At 39.2% G+C, this 23,536-nt stretch overlaps 1 protein-coding gene across 5 annotated transcripts in view; it reads right to left on the reverse strand.

The window, feature by feature from the left end:
• The window catches only part of LOC136403474 (NXPE family member 3-like), a 172,927-nt gene that overhangs the window by 55,533 nt on the left and 93,858 nt on the right, over positions 1-23,536 (reverse strand). Inside the window, exon 1 of one of the 5 annotated variants that reach the window (XM_066382235.1) lies at positions 1,364-1,448. The exons of 1 other annotated variant lie outside the window; for it this stretch is intronic. The gene's annotated coding sequence lies outside the window, so the exon portion shown is untranslated. Of the gene's footprint in view, positions 1-3; positions 113-1,363; positions 1,449-23,536 lie in introns of those variants that run through there. 3 more of the 5 variants (XM_066382239.1, XM_066382234.1, XM_066382237.1) reach the window with 3 other exon arrangements.

Below are 23,536 nucleotides of genomic sequence, written 5' to 3' on the forward strand. Positions count from 1 at the left end.
CACGTAAGTCTTCAGGCAAAGAAGTCAAAGAAATCAGGCACTTGTCACATGAAAGCTAAAGCTGTAAAGGTATATAAGACTCAGAAAAACTAACTTCTCATGTTTTGTTGCCCTTTTTGAGTCACACTGCTCTGACAGCTAATAAACCTCCCTTCCTCTACACTTGACAGCATCTTCTGGGAGTCGCTTCTTTGCTCCTGCAACAATAAGAGAGCATAATAATTTTTCCCAGGGCAAACACAAAGAGTTCAAACCTCCCATCAGATACAAGGTGTGTTAGAAATAAAAGGTCATTAATGGCTCAAGGGAGGAAAGGCTAAATAAATATTAGCCTCTCCTCCATGATTCTCCTGAATTAACCATAAAGGTTTGCCAACTCTCAATCCTTCTGTCCTTCTAACAATAAACAAAGAAACCCAAGTCACACACCAATGCACAGAAACTGTTTAACAAGTACATGCCTGACTTAAAAGGTGAAACCTGACCTAACCCTGAAGCAGAATGTTTTATGGGTGGCAATAGTTTTATACAAAATACAGTAAAAAAGGCAAGGTCAGTCTTCAATAAACAATAAAGACAAAACTCCTGTCCGCTACCACTTTGACCCAAAAAATCTGAACTTATAATACTCACTAATGCCTTAGGAAAAAACCTCCAAGTAAATATCTGTACTGACTCAAAGTATGGGTTACAGCCATACAGGTTTGCTCAGTGGATAGAGCCTCAGCCCAGCATATGGATGTCCCGGGTTTGATTCCCAGTTAGGGCACACGAGAGAAGTGCCCATCTGCTTCTCCACTCCAACCTCTCCACTTCTCTCTCTTTCCCTCCCGCAGCCAGTGGCTTTATAAATTCAAACATGGGCCCTGGGAGCTGAGATTGATTCAAGCAACAGCCCCAGACGGGGTTGCCAGGTGGATCCCCATCGAGGTGCATGCGTGAGTCTCACTACCTCCCCTCCTCTCACTTAAAACAAGTATGGGTTTCTAATATCACATGCCCATGTTTCTATTTGGAAAGAAAGCGGACTTTTCATGTCTAAAAATTACCCCATAATACACCATAAAGAAATTTTAGAACTCTTTGCAGTTATAACACTTCCCCAAGAAGATAGCAATGATGGGCTGCTGGGGCCACCAAAAGGCGAACACAGACGCAATCAAAGGCAATACATTAGCAGATCTGGCAGCTAAGATAGTAGAATAGTCTTCATCAATTACTCTAATGGCAGCTTTGCTCCCCAACCTCCCTCTGCCCCCAGAAGGCCCCTCTTACACCACAGAAGAGGTCTCTTGGGCCTTAAAGAATGGATTCTCTAGAAACCCAGAAGGCTGAATATCAAGTGATAATAAGCTTTTATTACCTCAAATCTTAAAATGGAAATAAATCAAAACGTTCCGTGATGACACCCACTTGGGGAGCAATGCTCTTGCCATCCTGGTCTCCCCACTGTTTATGAAACAGAAACAGCAGGGAGACCAAAAAACTGTAAAGGAAGTGACCTGTTAGTTAAAAAATAACCAGCCACCTCCCTCTTCCTTTCCTCTTGATGTTGTGTTTACATCAAGAAGACATATTCTGGAAAGGACTGGCAAATTGATGATACTCAGGCTGCCCCCTAAAGTTAGAATGAAGTATTTGTTAGTATTTGTAAACCCTTTCACCAATGGATTAAAGCCTTTCTTATCAAAACAGAAAAAGCTACTAAAATAGCCAGGTCCTTACTAAAATGAAAAACTTGCCTGACCAGGCAGTGGCGCAGTGGATAGAGCGTTGGACTGGGATGCGGAAGACCCAGGTTCAAGACCCCGATGTCACCAGCTTGAGCACGAGCTCATCTGGGTTGAGCAAAAAAAGCTCACCAGCTCGGACCTAAGGTCCCTGAGCAAGGGGTCACTCGGTCTGCTGAAGGCCAATGGTCAAGGCACATATGAGAAAGCAATCAATGAACAACTAAGGTGTCGCAACAAGAAACTGATGATTGATGCTTCTCATCTCTCTCCATTCCTGTCTGTCTGTCCCTATCTATCCCTCTCTCTGACTCTCTCTCTGTCCCTGTAAAAAATAAATAAATTTTAAATTTTAAAAATCTTCCCTGGGTTTGGACTACCAAGATGCTTACAGAATGATGATGGACACTCTTTTGTAGCCAAAATTACACCACAGCTGGATCAAGCTTTCAGCATCAACTATCACTTACACTCTTCAGGGAGACCTAAATCCTCGAATAAGCTAGAAAAAAGCTGCTCAGTCCTGAAAAATAACTGTAGCCAAGCTATGCCAAGAAACCGCAGTCTTGGGTGTCTATGCTTTGCATAAATCTCATGAACACACTCGCAGGCGTCCCCAAACTACAGCCCGCGGGCTGCATGCGGCCCCCTGAGGCCATTTATCTGGCCCCCAGCCACACTTCCGGAAGGGGTACCTCTTTCATTGGTGGTCAGTGAGAGGAGCACTGTATGTGGCAGTCCACCAACGGTCTGAGGGACAGTGAACTGGCCCCCTGTGTAAAAAATTTGGGGACCCCTGAATGCTGTACCTAAAGAAAATTACACATTAGCCCCTTTGAACTCACCTGTGGCAGGTCCTTTCTCAGGTCTGTCCTATTATTAGATGACGAAATCTCCCAGCTGATGTCTTACATCATTAATCTAGGACAAATACAAAAACCATTGCAGAAATATGGAAACTAAATTCTACCTGCCCACAATAAAGACTACTAACACAAACAAATTAAACCAGGAGAAATGGTCTAATTAAAAACCTAGAGGGACAATTGTCCTAAGTCTCAACTACAGCCCAGATGGAAGGGCCCACATCAAGTCTGACCAAACACTCCAACTGAAATAAAGCTCACAGGGATAGTCAGTTAGGTTCACTAATCTCAAATTAAACCTGTTTCCTGTGAGTCCCCACAGGAACCACAATCTAAGACCTACTTTTATGAACACACCCAAGATCTCAAACTTCTCTTCAAGAAAAAAAACAACCCTGCTACAAATAAGTACAGTAATGTAATGGCTGAGCCTTAGTGGTATTGTCTTTTGCATATTTATATTTAAACTGAATTTCTGGGGATGGCATTGGTTCACAAAACCATATAGGTTTCTGTTGGAATCCATGGGAGTCCGAAAGACCAGAGTAACAGGCTTTATTGAAAGGAAGAAAGGAACCCTGCCGGGCACTACTTCAGGAGAAGTGCACCCAAACAGATTCTGAGGCAAATTTTTTATAAGGTTAAGGTAGAGTTTTGAGCAAGTGTGCGTTGCGTCAGCAGTTTTGGTATGCTCCCTTCTGCAGTTTTACGATATCAGCTTCTTGGAACGTTTCTCCTCAGGGCGGCTGAACAGCTTTCTAGACCTTTTCTGCTTCAGGGGCGATAGTAAGTAAGCAAGGGTGGGGTCAGATAGACAAGTAGAGCAGCAGAAGGGCAGTTATGGTAAATTCATGTATCTATCAGTTTCAAGTGTACAATTCAACAAAACTGCATCATGTGCCCATCGCCCCAAGCAGTCTCTCTCCATCCCCATTCCCCAACCGCTGTCCTGTGTCCACCTCCATCTACCCTTTCCCTCTGGCTATCACCACACTGTTGTCTCTGTCTATGTGTAACATATATCTATAGTTTGCCCTTAATCCCTTCACCTTCTTTCATTCAGCACCCCCCAACCCCCCTCCCCTCTGACAGCTGTCAGTCTGTTCCATGTATCCATGCCTCTATTTTGTTGGTCAGGTTACTTTGCTCATTAGGTTCCACATACAAGTGAGATCTATGGTATTTGCCTTTCTCTGCCTGGCTTATTTCACTTAACATAATAATCTCTAGGTCTACCCATGCTGACACAAAAGGTAAGATTTCATTATTTTTTTAATAGCTGAGTAGTATTCCATTGTGTAAATGTACCACAGCTTTTTATCCCCTCGTCTACTAATGAGCACTTGGGCTGTTCTAGATCATGGCTATTGTAAAAAAATGCTGCAATGAACAAAGGAATGCATACATTCTTTTGAATCAGAGTTTCAAGTTTCTTCACATATATTCCCAGAAGTGAGATTGCTGGGTCAAAAGGCAGTTCCATTTTTAATTTTTTGTGGAAACTCCATACTATATCCACAGTGGCTGCACCAGTATATATTCCCACTAACAGTTCATGAGGGCTTCCTTTTCTCCACATCCTCACCAACACTTGCTTGTTGATTTATTGATGATAGCCATTCTGACAGGTGTGAGGTGATATCTCATTGTGATTTTAATTTGCATCTCTCTGATGATTAGTGACATTGAGCATTTTTAAATATTTCTATTGGCCATCTGTAGGTTCTCTTGAAGAAGTGTCTATTCAGGTCCCTTGCACATTTTTTTAACTGGGTTGTCTTCTTGGTGTTGAGCAGTATAAGTTCAATATATATATTGGAAATTAACCTTTTATCAAATGCATCATTGGCAAATATGTTCTCTCATTCAGTGGGTTCCCTTTCCATTTTGTTGATGGTTTTTTTTACTATACAGAAGCTTTTTAGTTTAATGTAATGCCATTTGTTTATTTTTTTTTCCTTTGTTTCCTTTGCCTGAGGAGATATATCAGCAAAAATATTGCTATGAGAAGTATCTGAAATTTTACTACCTATCTTTTCTTCTAGGAATTTTATGGTTCTGCCACTTATATTTAAGTCTTTAGTGCATTTTGAGTTTATTCTTCTGTATGATACAAATTGGTGGTCCAGTTTTATTTGTTTGCATGTATCTGTTCAATTTACACAACACCTTTATTGAAGAGACTTTCTTTACCTCATCGTATGTTCTTGCCTCCTTTACCAGATAAAATTGACTATAAAGGTGCATGTTTATTTCTGTGCTCTCCATTCTGTTTCATTGATCTATATGCCTGTTCTTTTGCCGACACCATGCTGTTTTGATTAATATGGACTTGCGGTATAGTTTGATATCAGATACTATGACACCTCCAACTTTATTTTTCTTTCTCAAGATTGCTGTGGCTCTTTGGGAACTTCTGTGGTTCCATATACATTTTTAGAATATTTGGTCTAGATCTGTTTGATACACCATTGGTATTTTAATAAGAATTGTATTACATCTGTAGGTTGCTTGGATAGTATAGACATTTTAATGGTATTAGTTTTCTCTATCCATGAACACAGTATGTGCTTCCACTTATTTGTAGCTTCCTCAATTACTTTCTTCAGTGTCTTATCATTTCCAAATACAGTTCTTTTACCTCCTTGGTTAAATTTATTTCTACGTAGCTTACTTCTTTTCTTTTTTAAAATAGTAAATGGAATTGTTTTCTTAAATTTCTCTTTCTGATAGTTCATTATTGATGTATAAAAATGCCACGAATGAATTTTTCTTTTTTTATTTAGAAATTAAATTAATGAGGTGACATTGATCAACAACAGTACATAGGTTTCGCCTGACCATGCAGTGGTGCAGTGGACAGAGTGTCAGACTGGGACTCAGAGGACCTAGGTTCAAAACCTCAAGGTTGGCATCCTGAGCACAGGCTCACCAGCTTGAGAGAGGGGTCACTGGCTTGAGCATGGGATCATAGACATGACTCCATGGTTGCTGGCTTGAACCCAAAGGTCACTGGCTGGAAGCCCAAGGTCGCTGGCTTAAGCCCAAGTTCGCTGACTTGAGCAAGGGGTCACTCACTTTGCTGTAGCCTCCCAGTCAAGGCACATATGAGAAAACAATCAATAAACAACTAAGGTGCCACAACAAAGAATTGATGCTTCTTATCTCTCTCCCTTCCTGTCTGTCTGTCCCTATCTGTTCCTCTCTCTGTCTCTGTCACAAAAAAGAAAAAAAAAGAGCATGTACGTTTCAGATAAACATTTCTATAGCATTTGAACTGTTAATTGCTTTGGGTGCCTATCACCAAAAGTGAAATCATTTTCCATCACTGTATATTTGTCCTTCTTTATTCCTTTCCCCCTAACCCCTTCTTCCTGGTAACCACTTCACTTTTATCTATGTCCATGAGATAAATGGAGTTTTAAGCGAATGAAAAGGAGATAGACACTCCCCATGCACCCTGGCTGGGATCCACCTGGCAACTCCCATCTGGGGCCAATGCTCAAATCAGCCGAGTTATTTTTAGCACCTGAAGTTGACGCTTGGACCAACTAAGTTATTCTCAGTGCCTAGGGTGGACACTTGGACAGATCAAGCCCCTGGCTGTGGAAAGGGAAGAGAGAAAGAAGGGAGACAGGGAGGGGAAGAGAAGCAGATAGTTGTTTCTCATGTGTGCCCTGACCAGAGATCAAACCTGGGACATTTTTACTCCAGACTGACACTTTATCCACTGAGTCAACTAGCCATGGTCAAGTCTCATTTTTATATCTCACCTATGTGTGAAATCATACAGTTCTTAGCTTTTTCTGATTTACTTATTTCACTTAGCATAATGATCTCAAGGTCCATCCATGTTGTAAATGGCAATATGTCACCATTTCTTATGGCTGAAGAGTATTCCATTATATACATATATCACATCTTCTTTATCCAATCCTCTATCAAGGGACACTTTGATTGTTTCCATGTCTTGGCCACTGTGAATAATGCTGCGATGAAACATAGGGGTACATGTGTCTTCGCAAGCCAATGTTGTTGAGTTTTTTTGGTAGCTACCCAGTAGGGGAATTGCTGGGTCATATGGTAGCTCTATTCTTAATTTCTAGAGGAACAGACATACTGTCTTTCATAATGGCCATACCAGTTTACATTTCCACCAACAGTGAATGAGGGTTCCTTATTCTCCATAGCCTCACCGACACTTGTTACCTGTCTTGTTGATAACAGCCAACCTAACAGGTATGAGGTGGTATCTCATTATAATTTTGATTTGCATATCTCTAATAGCTAGTGAAGATGAGCATCTTTTCATATATCTATTTATTGTTTGTATGCCTTCATGAGAGAATTGTCTGTTCAGGTCCTCTACCCATGTTTTAATTGCATTGTTTACTTGTTTGGTTTTGAGCTTTGTGAGATCTTTACATATTTTGGATATTTAGCCCTCATCAGAACTGTTATTTGTGAATATCAGCTTCCATTTGGATGGTTGCTTTTTTGTTTTGTTATTGATTTCTTTGGCTGTGCAGAAGCTTTTTAGTTTTATATAGTCCCATTAATTTATTTTTGCCTTTATTTCTCTTGCCTTTGGGGTCAAACTTATAAAATGTTCTCTATAGCCAAGGTCAATACATTTAGTACTTATGTTTTTTTCTATGTAATTTATAGTTGCAGATCTTGTATTTAGGTGTTTAATTCATACTGAGTTAATTTTTGTGCAGGGAGACAAACTGCAGTCAAGTTTCATTCTCTTGCATGTAGCTTTCCAACTTTTCCAGCACCATTTATTGAAGAGGTTTTCTTTTCTCTATTGTGTGTTTTTGGCTCCTTTGTCAAAGATTATTTGTCCATATACATGTGGTTTTATTTCTGAGCTCTCAATTCCTTTCCGTTGGTCTGTATGTCTGTTTTTCTTCCAATACCATGCTGTTTTCATTTTTGTGGCTCTACAGTATAATTTGAAGTCAGGTAGTATGGTACCTCCAGCTTCATTATTTTTTTCTCAGAATTGCATTGGTTACTTGGGTCTGTTATGGTTCCATACAAATCTGGTGATTATTTTTGCTCCATTTCTTTTGAAAATGCCATTGGGATTGCATTAAATTTATAGATTGATTAGGGTAATATGGCCATTTTAACAATGTTGATTCTTCTGATCCACGAGCATGAAATATTTTACCATTTCACTGTATCTTTTTCGATTTCTTTTAATCATGCTTTGCAATTTTCATTATATAGGTCCTTCATATCCTTTGTTAAGCTTATTCTTAAGAATTTTGTTCTTGTTATTGTTGCAGTTATAAAAAGGGATTGTTTCATTCAATTCATTGTCTGAAATTTCATTGTTAGGTATAAGAAAACATATCAATTGTATCCTGCGACTTTACTGTATTTGTTTATTGTTCCTAATAGTTTTTTAGTGGAGACTTTGGGGTTTTCTATATACAGCATTACATCATCTGCAAAATGTGATACCTTTACTTCTTTCCCAATATGGATGCCTTTTACTTCTTTCTCCTGCTTAATTGCTCTGGTTAAGACTTCCAGTATTATATTGAATGAGAGTGAAAAGAGTGGGCATCCTTGTCTTATTCCTGATTTTAGAAGAAAAGCTTTCAGTTTTTCACCATTTGGTATGATTTTGGCTGATGATTTGTCATATATGGCCTTTATTATATTGATATAATTTCCTTCTATACACATTTTTTTTTTTTTACAGAGACAGAGAGAGAGAGTCAGAGAGAGGGATAGACAGGGACAGACAGACAGGAACGGAGAGAGATGAGAAGCATCAATCATTAGTTTTTCGTTGTGACACCTTAGTTGTTCATTGATTGCTTTCTCGTATGTGCCTTGACCGGGGGGCTACAGCAGACTGAGTAACCCCTTGCTCAAGCCAGCGACCTTGGGTCCAAGCTGGTGAACTTGGCTCAAATCAGATGAGTTCGCGCTCAAGCTGGTGACCTCGGGTTCCCGAACATGGGTCCTCTGCATCCCAGTCCGACGCTCTATGCACTGCACCACAACCTGGTCAGGCCTATACACATTTTATTGAGTGTTTTAAACATAAATGGATGTTATAGCATATTGAATGCCTTTTCTGCATATATTGATAGGATATTATTTTTGTCCTTTGTATTGTTGATGTGGTGTATTACATTGATTCATTTGCATATGTTGAACCATCCTTGTGCTCCTGGAATAAATCTCGTTTTATTGTGATGTATTATTATCTTTTTAGTGAATTGTTGTATTTGGTTTGCTAGTATTTTCTTTAAGATTTTTGCATCTGTATTCATTAGAGATATTGGTCTGTACTTTTCTTTTTTTGTGTTGTCCTTGCCAGGGTTTAGTATCAAGGTTATGTTGGCCTCATAAAATGTGTTAAGGCATATGCCTCTTCTTCAATTCTTTGGAAGACCTGGGCTTTTATTTGGGGGGAAGTTTTTGACAGTTGTTTCTATTTCCTCATGTTTATTCATATATTTAGCTTTTTTGCTACTTTGTGAATCAAGTTAGGAGATGTATAGTTCTAGGAACTTATGCATTTCTTCTAGACTGTTGAATTCGTTGGCATATAATCTTTCATAGTATTCTAGTATGATCCTTTGTATATCTATGGTATCTGTAGTAATTATTCCTCTTTCAATTTGGATTTTGTTTATATGAGTCATTTATTTTTTCCTTGGTGAAGATAGCCAGGGGTTTGTCATTTATTGATTGTTTCAAAGAACCAGCTTTTTGTTGTATTATTTTTTCTATAGTTTTTTTATTCTCCATTTCATTTAGTTCTGCACTAATTTTTATTATTTCCTTTTTTTCTGCTAACTTTGGGTGGCCTTTGTTCTTCTTTCTCTAGTTCTTTCAGAGGTAATGTTTGCCTGGGATCTCTCTTTTTCTTTATATAAGCATGTAATGATATAGACTTCTTCTTATTACTGCTTTCACTGCATCTCAGAAGTTCTGATATATTATGTTGTTTAATTACCACATTTTTGTGGGTTTCTTTACTTCCTTTTTGCAGTTAAATTCTAATTTAAGGGCTTTTGGTCAGAAGATATGCTTGGTATAATTTCAATCTTCTTGAATTTGTTGAGGCTAGTTTTGTAGCCCAACATATGGGCTATCATTGAGGATGCTCCATGCACACTAGAAAAGAATGTATAATCCAATGTTCTGAGATAAAATGTTCTGTAAATGTCTATATGTCCATTTGGTCTAATGTGTCATTTTCTTTCTTTTTTTTTTTTTGTTTGTTTCTTTTTGTTATTTTTGGTGTATTATTTTGTTTTTTAGAGAGAGAGACAGACAGACAGACAAACAGGTAGAGAGAGAGATGAGAAGCATCAATTTATAGTTGCGGCACTTTAGTTGTTTGTTATTGATTGCTTTAGCATATGTACCATGACCAGGATGCTCCAACTGAGCCACTGACCCCTTGCTCAAGCTAGTAATCTTGGGCTTCAAGCCAGCAACCTTTGGGCTCAAGCCAACATACATGGGGTCATGTCTATGAGCCCATGCTCAAGCTGGCGACCTTGGGATTTTGAACCTGAGTCCTCAGCATCCCTGGTTGATGCTCTATCCACTATGCCACTGCCTGGTCAGGCATAGTGTGTCATTAAGGTTGATATTTCTTTATTGATTTTGTTTGGATGATCTATCTAAAGTGTCAGTGTTGTGTTGAGCTCTCCAACTATGATTGTGTTTTCTGTCTGTTTCTATTTTTAAATCTGTTAGTAGGTGACTTATATATTTTGTTGCTCCCTGATTCAGTGCATATACATTAAGAAGTGGTATGGCTTCTTAATATAGTGTCCCTTTTGTTATTATGAAATGTTCATTTTTGTCTCTTGTTACCTTTGTTGTCTTGTAGTCAGTATTGTCAGATATAAGTATGACTATGCCTGCTTTTCTTTGGGTATTATTTGCTTAGAGAATCCTTTTCCAATCTTTTACTTTGTGTCTACTTTTGTCCTTGTAGCTTAGATGTGTCTCCTGGATGCAGCATATAATTGGGTTTTGCTTTTTGATTTAATTTGCTACTCTGTGCCTCTTTATTGGGGAGTTCAGCTGATCTACATTTAGACTAATTATTGACTCTTGAGGATTTCCTGTAGCCATTTTGTTTTATTTTCTGGTAGCTCTGTGTCTCCTTTGGTTCTTCTGTTTTGTATTTCTGTCAGTTGTTTTTGTTTGGTGGTATTCCATGCTTCTTTCCCCATTTACTCTTTTTTAAGCTGTTTCAGTATTTTTTTTTGTCGGTGGTTACCATTAAGTTATTAAGAAAAAATTTTTTATATATACAAAAGTCCTTTGTCTATGAGTGCTTCTGACATAGATCCTCCTTTGCTATTTCAGACCTTTATTCTCTCCCTTTTATGTTTTTGTTGTCACAGATTAGCTTTCTTTATATTGTAACCTTTTTGGAGCTTTTACTTGTAGTTTTGTGTTGTGTTGTTCTTTGTATCCAGTAGAATAACCTCCGTGACTATTTCCTGCAATGGGGGTTTCTGGTGATAAATTCCTTCAGCTTTTGTATGTCTGGAAAAGTTTTTATTTCTCCTTCATATTTGAAAGATAACTTTGATGGGTATAGTATTTTTGGCTGGTAATTCCTCTCAGTACTTTGAATGTTTGGGTTCACTCTCTTCTGGCTTGTAGAATTTCTGCTGAGAAGTCTGATGATAACCTGATGGGACTTCTTTTATATATTATGTTCTATTTTCCCCTAGCTACCTTGAGGATTCTTTCTCTGTCATTGATTTTTAACAGTTTTATTACAATGTGCCTTGGAGAAGACCTGTTTGGGTTGAGGTAATTCAGTGTCCTGTTTGCTTCTTGGATTCAAGGATATAACTTTTTCATAGGCTTGAAACGTTCTCATCAATTATTTGTTTGAATAGGCTCTTCATTCCCTTCTCCCTCTCTTGTTCTTCTGATATATTCATTATTCTTGTATTGCTCTTTCTGGTGATATCAGGCAGTTGTCATAGAGCTCTATCACAGAGGTCCCCAAACCCCAGGCCATGGACCGATTCTGGTCCGTGGGCCACTTGGTATCAGTCCACAGAGAAAGAATAAATAACTTACATTATTTCTGTTTTATTTATATTTAAGTCTGAACAATGTTTTATTTTTTTTTAAATGACCAGATTCCCTCTGTTACATCCATCTAACACTCACTCTTGATGCTTGTCTCGTAAGTTCGACAATTATATGTAAAAATACCACAGTTTTTATGCTGGTCACATAATTTTATTTTGTGCATTTATCCATCCCACCCTAAAGGTCGGTCTGTGAAAATATTTTCTGACATTAAACCAGTCCGTGGCCCAAAAAAGGTTGGGGACCACTGCTCTATCATATCTTTTAATTCTTGAGTCTTTCTCTTCTTCCCTTCATATTATTTCTACTTGCCAGTCTTTGATGTCACTGATTCTCTCCTCTATCTGGACTGTTTTATTAGCCAAACTAGCTAGCTCATTTTTCAATTCATGTATTGAGTTCTTCATTTCTGTCATTTCTTTTTGACAGAGACAGAGAGAGAGTCAGAGAGAGGAACAGATAGGGACAGACAGACAGGAAGGGAGGGAAATGAGAAACATCAATTCTTCATTGCAGCTCCTTAGTTGTTCAGTGATTGCTTTCTCATATGTGCCTTGACTAGGGGGCTATAGCAGAGTGAATGATCCCTTGCTCAAGCCAGTGACCTTGGGCTCAAGCCAGTAACCTTGGGCTTCAAGCCAGTGACCTTTGTGTTGAAACCAGCAACCATGGAGTCATGTCTATGATCCCAAGCTCAAACCTGCAACACCTCTCGCATGCTGGTGAGCCTCTGATCAAACAAGATGAGCCCATAATCAAGCCAGTGACCTCAGGGTTTTGAACCTGGGTCCTTTGCATCCAAGTCTGATGCTCAATCTTCTGCACTACTGCCTGGTCAGGCTTCATTTCAGTTTTTAAACCATTCATTTTATTTTCTGATTTCCTTAAATTGCCTATCAGTGTTTTCTTGCATCTTATTGAGTATTTTTAGAACTTCAATTTTGAATTCTCTATCATTTAACTCCAAGGTTTTCATGTAATTGAGATTGCTTTCTGGAAATTTTTCATTTTCTTTCCGAACATTGTCTCTTTTTTCATTAGTCATGGTACTAGTTTTTTTTCTGCCTTGATAGTATTTGAGAGTGGTATTGTTAATAAATCAAACAAAAAAACCCAAAATATAAAAATTAGAAATATAAAATAAATTTAAAAAGAGAAAAACTACAAGAAACAAAAAAATCAAAACAAACAAACAAAAAAACCCAAGCAGCCTGACTGGGTGGTGGTGCAGTGTATAGAGCATCAGATTGAGATTCAGAGGACCCAGGTTTGAAACCCTGAGGTCACTGGCTTGAGCATGGACTCATCAAGCTTGGGTGTGAGGTCACCAGCTTGAGTGTGGGTCACTAGCTTGAGTGTGGGATCATAAACATGACCCCATGGTCACTGGCTTGAAGCTCAAGATCACTGGCTTGAACCCAAGGTTGCTCACTTGAGCAAGGGATCACTTACTCTGCTGTAGCCCCCCAGTCAAGGCACACATAAGAAAATAATCAAAAACAACTAAGGAGCTGCAACAAAGAATTGATGTTTCTCATCTCTCTCCTTTTTTGTCTTTCTGCTTCTATCTATTCCTCTCTTTGTCTCTCTCTCTGCCTTTGTCACACACACACACACACACACACACACACACACACACACACACACACACACACAAGCAAATAAAAAAATGAGGTGTTGGTTATACTTGCAAAAGACTTTTCTATTTTTTCCAGTAGGTGGCACTGGATTACAAGTTTTAGCTCTATAAAATCCCCAGACTGTGACCTGTGGTGGCGCAGTGGATAAAGTGTCGATCTGGAAATGCTGAGGTCGCCAGTTTGAAACCCTGGGCTTGCCTGGTCAAGGCACATTTGGGAGTTGATGCTTCCAGCTCCTCCCCCCTTCTCTCTCTCTGTCTGTCCTCTCTCTCTCTCTCTCTCTCTCCCTCTCCTCTCTAAAATGAATAAATAAATAAATAAAAATTAAAAAAAATCTTTAAAAAAAAAATCCCCAGACTGACCTCTGCTGAGCATCTGCTCTCACCATGATGGAAATGGGGCTGTAGTCATGATGATGAGTGGGCCTGCTATGAGGGCTTCATGGCTTTAGTAATGGCAATCTCAGACTTTTGGGTGCTTTCCCTGTATCTCAACAGGCCAGAGGACCAAACACAGACCACCTCTGTTTTTGAGGGGAAAGAGTGGTCGTAGGGAACAAGCTGTGGGGTATGTCTCTGCCACTCTCCATACCCCCTGAGAAGAGGGAGGTGGAATCTGAGAGGGTAGAGGGCTTCACTTTGTATTTCTCTGTCTCTTTTTCAAGTGCGGGCTGCCAGCAGACTGCAGGAACACTGGCAGTGACCAGAAGCTCTGCCGCTGCTTTGGTTCAGTATCTTTCCAGATGTCCCCTAATCTCTTTGTTCCTCCTTGCTGAAGAAGACCCAGACACTCTGGGTTTATCCTTTTTCCAGAGTCCCATCAAGTGCTTATTATGCTCTGTCCCCAGTTTTTACCCTTCCTGCTTTTAGTCAATTGGATGTGCAGACTTTTTCAGGCAAGCCTGTGAGCCTAACTGGGGTTCCTTCACCGAATCATAGCTGTTCAGTTTGTTGAAATTTCAAGGGGAGAGATCAAAGGTATCTCTGATGCTGCCATTATGCTGACGTCATTGCAATGATTTCCACCAATTTCTGAATATTAACTTGTATTCTGCTATTTTTCTAAATTCATTTATTAGATCTAGTAGTTTTTTTTGGTAGAGTCTTTAGGCTTTCTAGGTATAACATCATGTTATCTACGTATCATGGCAGTTTTACTTCCTCCTTTCCTATTTGGAAGCCTTTTGTTTCTTCTGGTCTTATTGCTGTGACTAGAACTTTCAGTACTATATTGAATAAGAGTGGTGAAAACAAACATCCTTGTGTGGTTCTTGATCTTAAGGGGAATGCATTTTAGTTTTTGCCCATTGCATATGATGGTGGCTGTGAGTTTGTCATATATGGCCTTTATTACATTAAGGTTATTCCCTGTGTTTCCACTTTGCTGAGAGTTTTTTTTATCAGAAATAGGTGCTAAATTTTATCAAATGCTTTTTCTTCATATATTGGTATGATCATGTGGTTTTATCCTTCATATTGTTTATGTGAAATATCATGTTTATTGATTTGTGAATATCATAGCAAGCTCTCATCCCTGAAATAAATCCTACTTGTTGATGGTGTGTGATGTTTTTAATGTATTGCTGGATCTGGTTTGCTAATATTTTGTTGAGGATTTTAGCATCCATATTTATCAGGGACTTTGGCCTATAATTTTCTTTCTTTGTAGTATTTTTATATGGTTTTGCCCTTAGGATAATGCTAATCTTGTAAAAAAAATAGAAAAAGAAAAAAAGGTTGGGAGTCTCCCCTCCTCTTGAATTTTTTGGAATAGTTTGAGGAAGATTGGAATTAGTTCTTCCTTGAATGTTTGATAAAATTCACCTGTGAAGCCATCTCATCCATGATTTTTGTTTGTTAGGAGTTTTTAAAAAAATTATTATTACTATTTCAATTTCATTAATTTTAATCAGTCTATTCAGGTGTTCTGATTCTTCCAGATTCAGTTTGGGAAAATTATATGTTTCTAGGAACTTATCATTTCACCCATGTTGTCCAATATCTTGCCGTATAGCTATTCATAATATCACTGCCAGTTTACTCAGTCAGTTAGAGCATTTCCCCCAGACACCAAGGTTGCGGGTTTGATCCCTTGTCAAGGCACATATGGGAAGCAACCAATGAATGCACAACTAAGTGGAACAACAAATGAATGCTTCTCTCTCTCTCTCTCTTCCTTCCTCTATCTTTCTTTTAAAATTAATATAAAAAGTATTTTTCTTATAATTTCTTGTATTTCTGTGGTATCAGTTTTTTCTCCTCTTTCATTTCTCATTTTATTAATTTGGATTCTCCTTTTTTTCTGAAGAATCTGGTTAAAGTTTCATCAATTTTGTTTATCTTTTCAAGAATCAGCTCTTGATTTCATTGATCTTTTGCATTTTTCTTTTTTAGTCTCTAGGTCATTTATTTCTACTTTAAACTTTTCTTCCTTCTACTTAAATCTTTTCTTCCTTCTACTTACTTCAGGTTTTGTTTGTTGTTCTTTTTCTAGTCCAGTGATGGCGAACCTTTTTATAAAAACAGCCCACTTTTGCAGAGCTGGTCAACCTGGTACCTCTTGCCCACTAGTGGGTGTTCCAGCTTTCATGGTGGGCGGAAGCTGAGCAACCAAACGGCGCTGCGTTTGGCCCACCATGAAAGCTGGAACTCCTACTAGTGGGCGGGAGGGACCGGGTTGACCAGCTCTGCAAAAGTGGGCAGTTTTTATAAAAAGGTTTGCCATCACGGTTCTAGTCCGTGATGTAGGGTTATATTGTTTATTTGACATATTTCTTGCTTCTTGAGGTAGGCCTGTAATACTATGAATTTCCTTCTCAGGACTGCTTTCACTGTGTTCCATTGATTTTGGGTTGTAGCATGTTCATTTTCATTTGATTCCAGGTAACTTTTGAGTTCTTCCTTGATCTTATTCAAACTCATTCATTGTTTAATAGCATGTTATTTAACCTCTATGTGTTTGAGTGTTTTTCAGTTCTTTTATTATAATTGATTTCTAATTTCATAGCATTGTGATCAAAGAAGATGCTTGATATATGATTTCAACCTTCTTGAATTTATTAGGATTTATTTTGTGTCCTAACATGTGGTCTGTCTTTGAGGATGTTCCATATGCACTTGAGAAGAATATATATTCTACTGCTTTGGAAATGTCAATTAAATCCATTCAATCCAGTCTGTCATTTAAGGATGTTATTGTTTTGTTGATTTTCTGTCTGGAAGATCTATCCATTGATGTCAGTGGAATATTAAAATCTCCTACTATGACTATATTGCTGTCGATCTTTCCCGTAATTTCCAGTAATATTTGTTTTATATATTTAGATGCTTCTATGTGGGTGTAGAGATGTTTACAAAAGTTATATCCTCTTGTTGGATCAATCCCTTTAGTATTATGTAGTAACATTCTTTGCCGATTGTTATGGTCTTAGTTTTGAAGTTTATTTTGTCTGATATAAGTATTGCTTTCCCAAGCTCTTTGTTCCCATTTGCATGGAATTTTTTTTTCATCCCTTCACTTTCAGTTGTGTGTATCATTTGTTTTAGGTGGCTATCTTATAGACAAACATATATGAGTCATTTTTTCTTGTTCACTCAGCTACCTTATGTCTTTGGATTGGAACATTTAATCCATTTACTTTTAAAATTATTATTGCTAGGTACTTATTTACTGCCCTTTTATTCTTTATATCTATGTTCCTCTTTATATATATATTTGTCTTTTTCTTCTTAAAGCAGACCCTTTAACATTTCTTTAAACTGGTTTGGTGTTAATGAACTCCTTTAGCTTTTTTCTGGAAAGCTCTTTATTTTGTCTTTAATCTTAAATGATAGCCTTGCTGGATAAAATAGTCTTGGTAGAAGGTCCTTGCTTTTCATCACTTTGAATATTTCAGATCAATCACTTATGGACTGATGTGTTTCTGTTGAGTTATCAGCTGAAAGGCTTACTGGAACTCCCTTGTAGGTAACTAACTGTGTCTCTCTTATTGCCTTTAAGATTTTCTCTTTGTCTTTAAACTCTTATCATTTTAATTATGATATGTCTTGGTGTTGGTCTTTTGGTTCATCTTAATTGGGACTCTCTGTGCTTTCTGAATTTGTGTGACTTTTTCCTTCAGCAGGTTAGAGACATTTTTAGCCATTATTTCTTCAAACAGGTTCTCTATCCCTTGCTCATTCTCTTTTCCTTCTAGTACCCCTATGATGTCATGTTGTTATGCTTAATGTTGTTCCAGAGGTCCCTTGGCCTTTCCTCATGTTTTAAATTCTATTTTCTTTTTGATATTTTGCTTGGGTGCTTACTGTTATCTAGTCCTCTAAATCACTGATTTGATCCTCTACTTCATCTAATCAGTGTTGTTTCTTTATAGTGTAATCTTCATATCAGATATTATATTCTTCATTTCTGACTGGTTCTTTTTTATGGTTTCTATGTCCTTTTTAATGCTTACTATCTCTTTGTTTAAGTTCTCACTGAGATTATCCTTTTTTCATGTAAGGTCCTTGAACATCTTTATAACAATTGTTTTAAACTCTGTATTTGGTGTGTTGGTTATTCCATTTTATTTAATTCTTTTTCTGGGGGATTTCTCTTATTTTTCATTTGATGTGTATTCTTTGTGTCTCCATTCATCTTTGTGTATTAGGTAGATGTGCTATGACTCTCAAACTTGTTATGATGGCTTTATGGTGTAGATAATTTTGTTGAGCTTTGTGGCACAATATTCCAGTGATCAGTGTCACAGGAATGTTTTGGAGAGTTATATGTACCTTCCTGTTGTAGTTGAGTCTTGAATGTTCTTGACTTTTTCCTGGGTAGAGTTAACCCTTCAGGCTGACTGACTGTAAAATACACCTTGAGTTGGTCCTAGCAGGGTCTGGAATCCCCCTTTCGGTGTGCTACTTGTCTGGATAGCTGTGTCAAGCTCTGGTGTGGTCTGAAGCCCATCACTGGTTGTGTTGGTTCTGGTACCTCTTGGGCGGGGTTCAGGTATAAGTTAGACATTGTCTATAACTGCCTTGGAATATCTATCTGGAGTTACCACACTATTCACTGTTTGTGCCTGTGTCTACTGGGTCTGAGTGTGCAGATTCTGTATAAGAATCTGATTACTTCAGCTTAAAGCTGGGCAGATCTGTAAAAGGTCCTAGGCTCCCTGAGTTCCATCCTCACCTGTCAACTACTCTCCCTCCACCAGAGGTTGCCTAGTTTTCCTCCAGAGTCTTCTTAAAAAGACCGTAGAGTGGGCTCTGGTTACCCAAGGTGCATGGACCCTTCCACACATCAGGGGCTTAGTAGGGCAGTGTGACCTGGGTGCGGAGGATGGGGCTAGTGGGTCGTGTACTTAATGAGGGAAATGTGGCCCCTACTCTAAAGGTAAACCACTCAGTTTCTGCCAGGGTCTCCAACTCTAGCTCCCCCAGGAGGAGCACACTGCAGACATAGGTTCAGTGCAGCCAGCCAACCCATACACAGGAGCAAGCTCAACAGGGTGGAGCTTCCAGGTCTCAGGAAGATAGACTAAGAGTCTTTTGTTGGAGATGGTTCTAGCCAAGCCCATATGAGGGAGCCAAACACTACATCCCAGTCCCAGACAACAGCTGCTGGTGGAGACACACTCCAAACGTCCAAGCTCAAGCAGTACACCCTTCCCCCTGTGGAACTGAACTCACCCAGGAGGAGTTACCAGGACTTAGTATGGCCAATCTAAATAGTCTCCCACTGATGGTATTGCTGGCAGGCTGTAGAAGGAGAATAGGCACTTCTTCCTCTTCCTGGGATAGCATGGGCTGAGCTAATAGGGGATATAGAGGTGGTCCCCTTTCAACATAGCCACACAACCCAGTACCTGCTTATCTTATTCCTTGGCAAAAACATCCTCAAAAGACACTCTGAAAGTCCCAACTCTTTGAGGCACTCTGATCCCCCTGCATGACTGAACTCAGTAGGGTAGGGCCACAGAATGACAGGGCAGGCCCAGCGATTCAGCAGGTGAGGGAGCATACCAGTTATGTACTCAAGGTGAGGAAGAATGGTCCCCTTTCCAGTTACACAGTTCAATCATTATCTGACTCTCTACCAAAAGTTTCTCCAGAAAAAGAGCCAACCCAAAGGTCCATACTGGAAGACCTGAGCCAGCACACCTCTCTACAGGACCCAAGCACAGCAGAGTGTTGTCATTAGTACTTGGAGGACCAGGCTGTGCGCTCCTGTTGCAGAAATATAAGGTTATAGTGATTAAATATATAGAAATATAGAAAAATATGGAAGATATATAAAAATTATTAGGATATAATATTAAAGCAATTAAGGAAATTAAATAAAGTTATGCAATCTGGATAGGAATTAATATAGTGTGTAGAGATATGATAAACAAACTCTGCCTTTCATGCAGGACTCAATCAGTGTGTGTGTGAAGTTACATATAGATAAGAAGTGGCTTGATGTCATAACTCTGTGGGTGATGTAGACAGGAGGCTTCCCTAGGAAATCTTAAAAGTGGCTTGATGTGACATTTCAGTAGATTAACATAAAAAGGGCTCCCTGTGAAGAAGTTCCAAAAAGGTGGTTTGAGGTAATAATCCTATAGATTGACATCATTAGAAAGCGTTGGCCAAAAAAGTTCTAAAGCTGAGGGGCCCCCTGCTGCAGTAGTCACCCAGACTCCAACGTGAATGTGAACTGTTTCCATGCCTCTCTGAACTCTGACCAAAGACATCTGAGATGAGCATTCCCACAGTGCCCCCTTAAACTGTACCCAGGCATGCCAAAAGGATTTGTGAGTAATAAATTGCCTGTGTGATTATTGCAACTAACTCTGTGTGTTGGTTGTGTCTTTCCTCCCAGGGCAGTTAGTACTAGCACTGATTAGTAGCATCCTCATAGCCGCCTCAAAAGTAGTCTCAAAGAGGCTGCCAGCCTGCTAAAAAGCAGGAGTGTCCCACTGCATGAGGAAGTTGAATCAGGGACGCCTGATTGACGTAGAGCTTGGGCTTTAACTAGGACAATATCCAAAGACTTTTTAAAACAATGTTTTCTGCACCCTCAACTGACACACTGTTCTCCACTAGGCTACGGGGCCCAATCAGGTGTCTGGGAAACTAATTCTCAAAATGACCCTAGAACACCTGCAGTTATTGAAAAGAGAAACTAATATGTATTAACTGGAAACTCATTTACCAAGTCCCCACAGCACATAAAGCTCTACAGGATCAAAGAACTCTCTTCGAAAAGGAGGACCCTTTTCCTTTGACTGCAGGGAAGACACCTACTGAGGTCCAACCCTATAGGCCTAGTTTTCAACAACGTATTCCTGGTGAGTGTACCCTGCCTGGATACCTCTTTTTTTTGTGGACATCCCAAAAATATACTACCTTATGATGGCAGACCTTATACCAAATTTTACCAACCATTACCTGCTATAGCCTATCCATATGTTGACAACACACAATTTCAGGGCCAGCACACCTTAGGTTTCCTTAGCCCCCAAGGGATTTCTGCCACTGCTCATAATACTACTTACCCTCAAAATAAGAGAGCCATAGGTCTCATTGTAGCTGGCATAAGGGCAGCCGTCAGCTTAACAGCTCTATGGGGAGATTTTGCCTATTCTAAAGTCAACTTAAGAAATGCAATGGACTTCCCTGGCTGGGTAGCTTAGTTGGTTAGAGAGTCTTACTGCTACACCAAGGTTGTAAGTTCCATCCCTGGTCAGGGCACATGCAAGAATCAACCAATAAATCCATAAATAAGTGGAACAATAAATCAATGTTTCTCTCTCTCTCTCTCTCTCTCTCCATCACTTCCTCTCTCTCTCAAAAGAAATAAGTAAATTAATTAATTAATTTTAAAAATTAATGTACAGTATAGCAACCTGTCCAATGACATAACTAATAGGCTTATAAATATTTATGAAAAAAGTGCCACTGATTTTATGGTAATAAAATATAAGTGGAAGAAATCCTGACACAGACAGTAGCTTTATGTGTTCTTTCCATCCTGAGAACAGAAGAAACATAAAAAACAGAGAAGTATCACTAGATATGAGTTCTAGAATTATACAGGTAATTCTTAATCCAAAAGTAACAATAAAGACAAAATGTTGTTATAAAGAAAAAATAAGTCTGAAAATGAATAAAGTTTCAAGGATAATGCCAACAGAGTAAGCCTCTACATTGAAAAAAAAAGAAATTTAAAGGCTCATTAATAATAATTATTTATATTAAATAAAATTACAGCGATAGCCAAATGGTAACTAGCTTTAAGCAACAGAAACTCAAGAAGCATGTGCCAAAACAACCAATACAGCTAAAATAACTCCAATAACCTGATATAAGCATGGCTTTGGAAAGGGGATACAGATAAGAGGCTTTGCAGAGTTTCAAAATCTATGTGATTATAACCCAATGTACAGACCTGACCAGTTGATTGTGCAGTGGATAGAGTGTCTACTTGGGATGCTGAGGACCCAGGTTCAAAACCCAAGGTCACTGGTTTGAGTGTGGGCTTATCTGGCTTGAGCATGGAATCATAGACATGACCTCAAGGTCGCTGGCTTGAGCAAGAGATCACTGGCATGGTTAGAGCCCCCCCCCTCCCAAGGCATGTATGTGAAATGAAACAACTAAACTGCTGCAACTACAAGTTGATGCTTCTCATCTCTCACTCTCCCTTCCCCTTGCTAAAAAAATAAAATAAAACCAAACATACAGGCTTTATACAATGATCACCTACAAGGGCAAACCAAGGGGCCACTCAGGGTCACACAGACATGATTTGGGAGGCTGGCTGATTTCCTGAGGTAAACTCTTAACACAATTCCATTAGATACAGTCCTGTTTACATTCTTACAATAGCATACAAAGGCAAAGAAATTATTCAACAAAACGTTCAAATTCATGATGGTTACCATGAAAATGAAAGTGGAAGAATTAGATTTTCCTTGTTAAATCTTTTTAGAACCAACTTCTCCTAAAACACATAAAGAAAAGTTGAAACAATATTACTTACTGATTGGAAGGTATCAGTCGGATACACAGTCATTAATCTTGCCAAGGCCTAAGAAGAGCTTCACAAACACACAGCAAGTCTGCAGAATTATGAGGTAACAGTAATCCCAAACTGCACTGAACTTTCTCATGACCAAGTAAAAGGAAGCAAAGTGCTGGTTTCAGTATTATGTAATAGTTATAGCATAGTTCTTCATGTGCAGCATAATTTGCTTAAGTATTACACAGTAGATACTGGGGGATAAAACCCAGAATTTTTGAATATGCAAAAGCAATATCACATTATTAATGTAAAAGCTGTTAAGTTCTAGGATTATAACACCACTATTTGGGCATTGAGAACACTTAAAATTTTCAATACATTTCCAACACAGTCTCCTGGTTGGTCACTAGCCTGTCAACATGCTGTCCCCTGCACACTACCTCAGTCAGACTAGTCATTTCTATGAAACTCAGTTATCGTCAGAATCGCTGTATTCCAGGGCAATGTGTCTAGACAGGATCATCATGGCCACGTCATTCCCCACTGGCTCATGCTTGGCCTCATGTTCACATAGCTCTTGTACCCTTTTCAGCTGAATTCCTATTCAAATAGCAGAAAGAAGATCACTTCGAGCATTGCTTATGGGTGGTTGTGCAGTTTCTTGTTGTTTTGCCACAGCTACTGGGGAACCATACATGGAGGAGGATGAGAGAGAAGAGCTTGTGCCAAAAGGGCCTGGAGGTGGGGGCCTGTGACTACCAGCCTCATGGGCTGATGGTAGAAAGGAGGGCTGCATGAGAATCTGGAGAGAACTGACAGGAGTAGTTTGTGCTGAAGAGATCGTGGTAGGGGGTGGAAATTTGCAGGAGAAGGGATTTTCCCCCCAGCCTGTTTGTCTTGTGAATCCTGATAGAGAGAAGCAGTTTGCCCTGCCTGCATGCTCATCTCTCATTGCAAGACTCTAATAAATAAAATGGCCCACCATTCTCTGGCTCCACAGTTCCTTTACCATCTGCCTGAATCCATGGGGACTTGCATGGCCATGGCCACTAGCCTTACAAGGGGCTTAGCCACTTTCTGGGAGACCACAGTCAGCCCCAGGGGAGGACCTTCTCTGTCTTCCTTTCCCAGAACAGGGGCTCCCCAGCTAGAAGAACTTCTGCAAAGGGGACTCTCCACCCCAACCAATCTGAACTGG

Source organism: Saccopteryx leptura, chromosome 4 (assembly GCF_036850995.1).
Source record: "Saccopteryx leptura isolate mSacLep1 chromosome 4, mSacLep1_pri_phased_curated, whole genome shotgun sequence".
Lineage (NCBI taxonomy): Eukaryota > Metazoa > Chordata > Mammalia > Chiroptera > Emballonuridae > Saccopteryx > Saccopteryx leptura.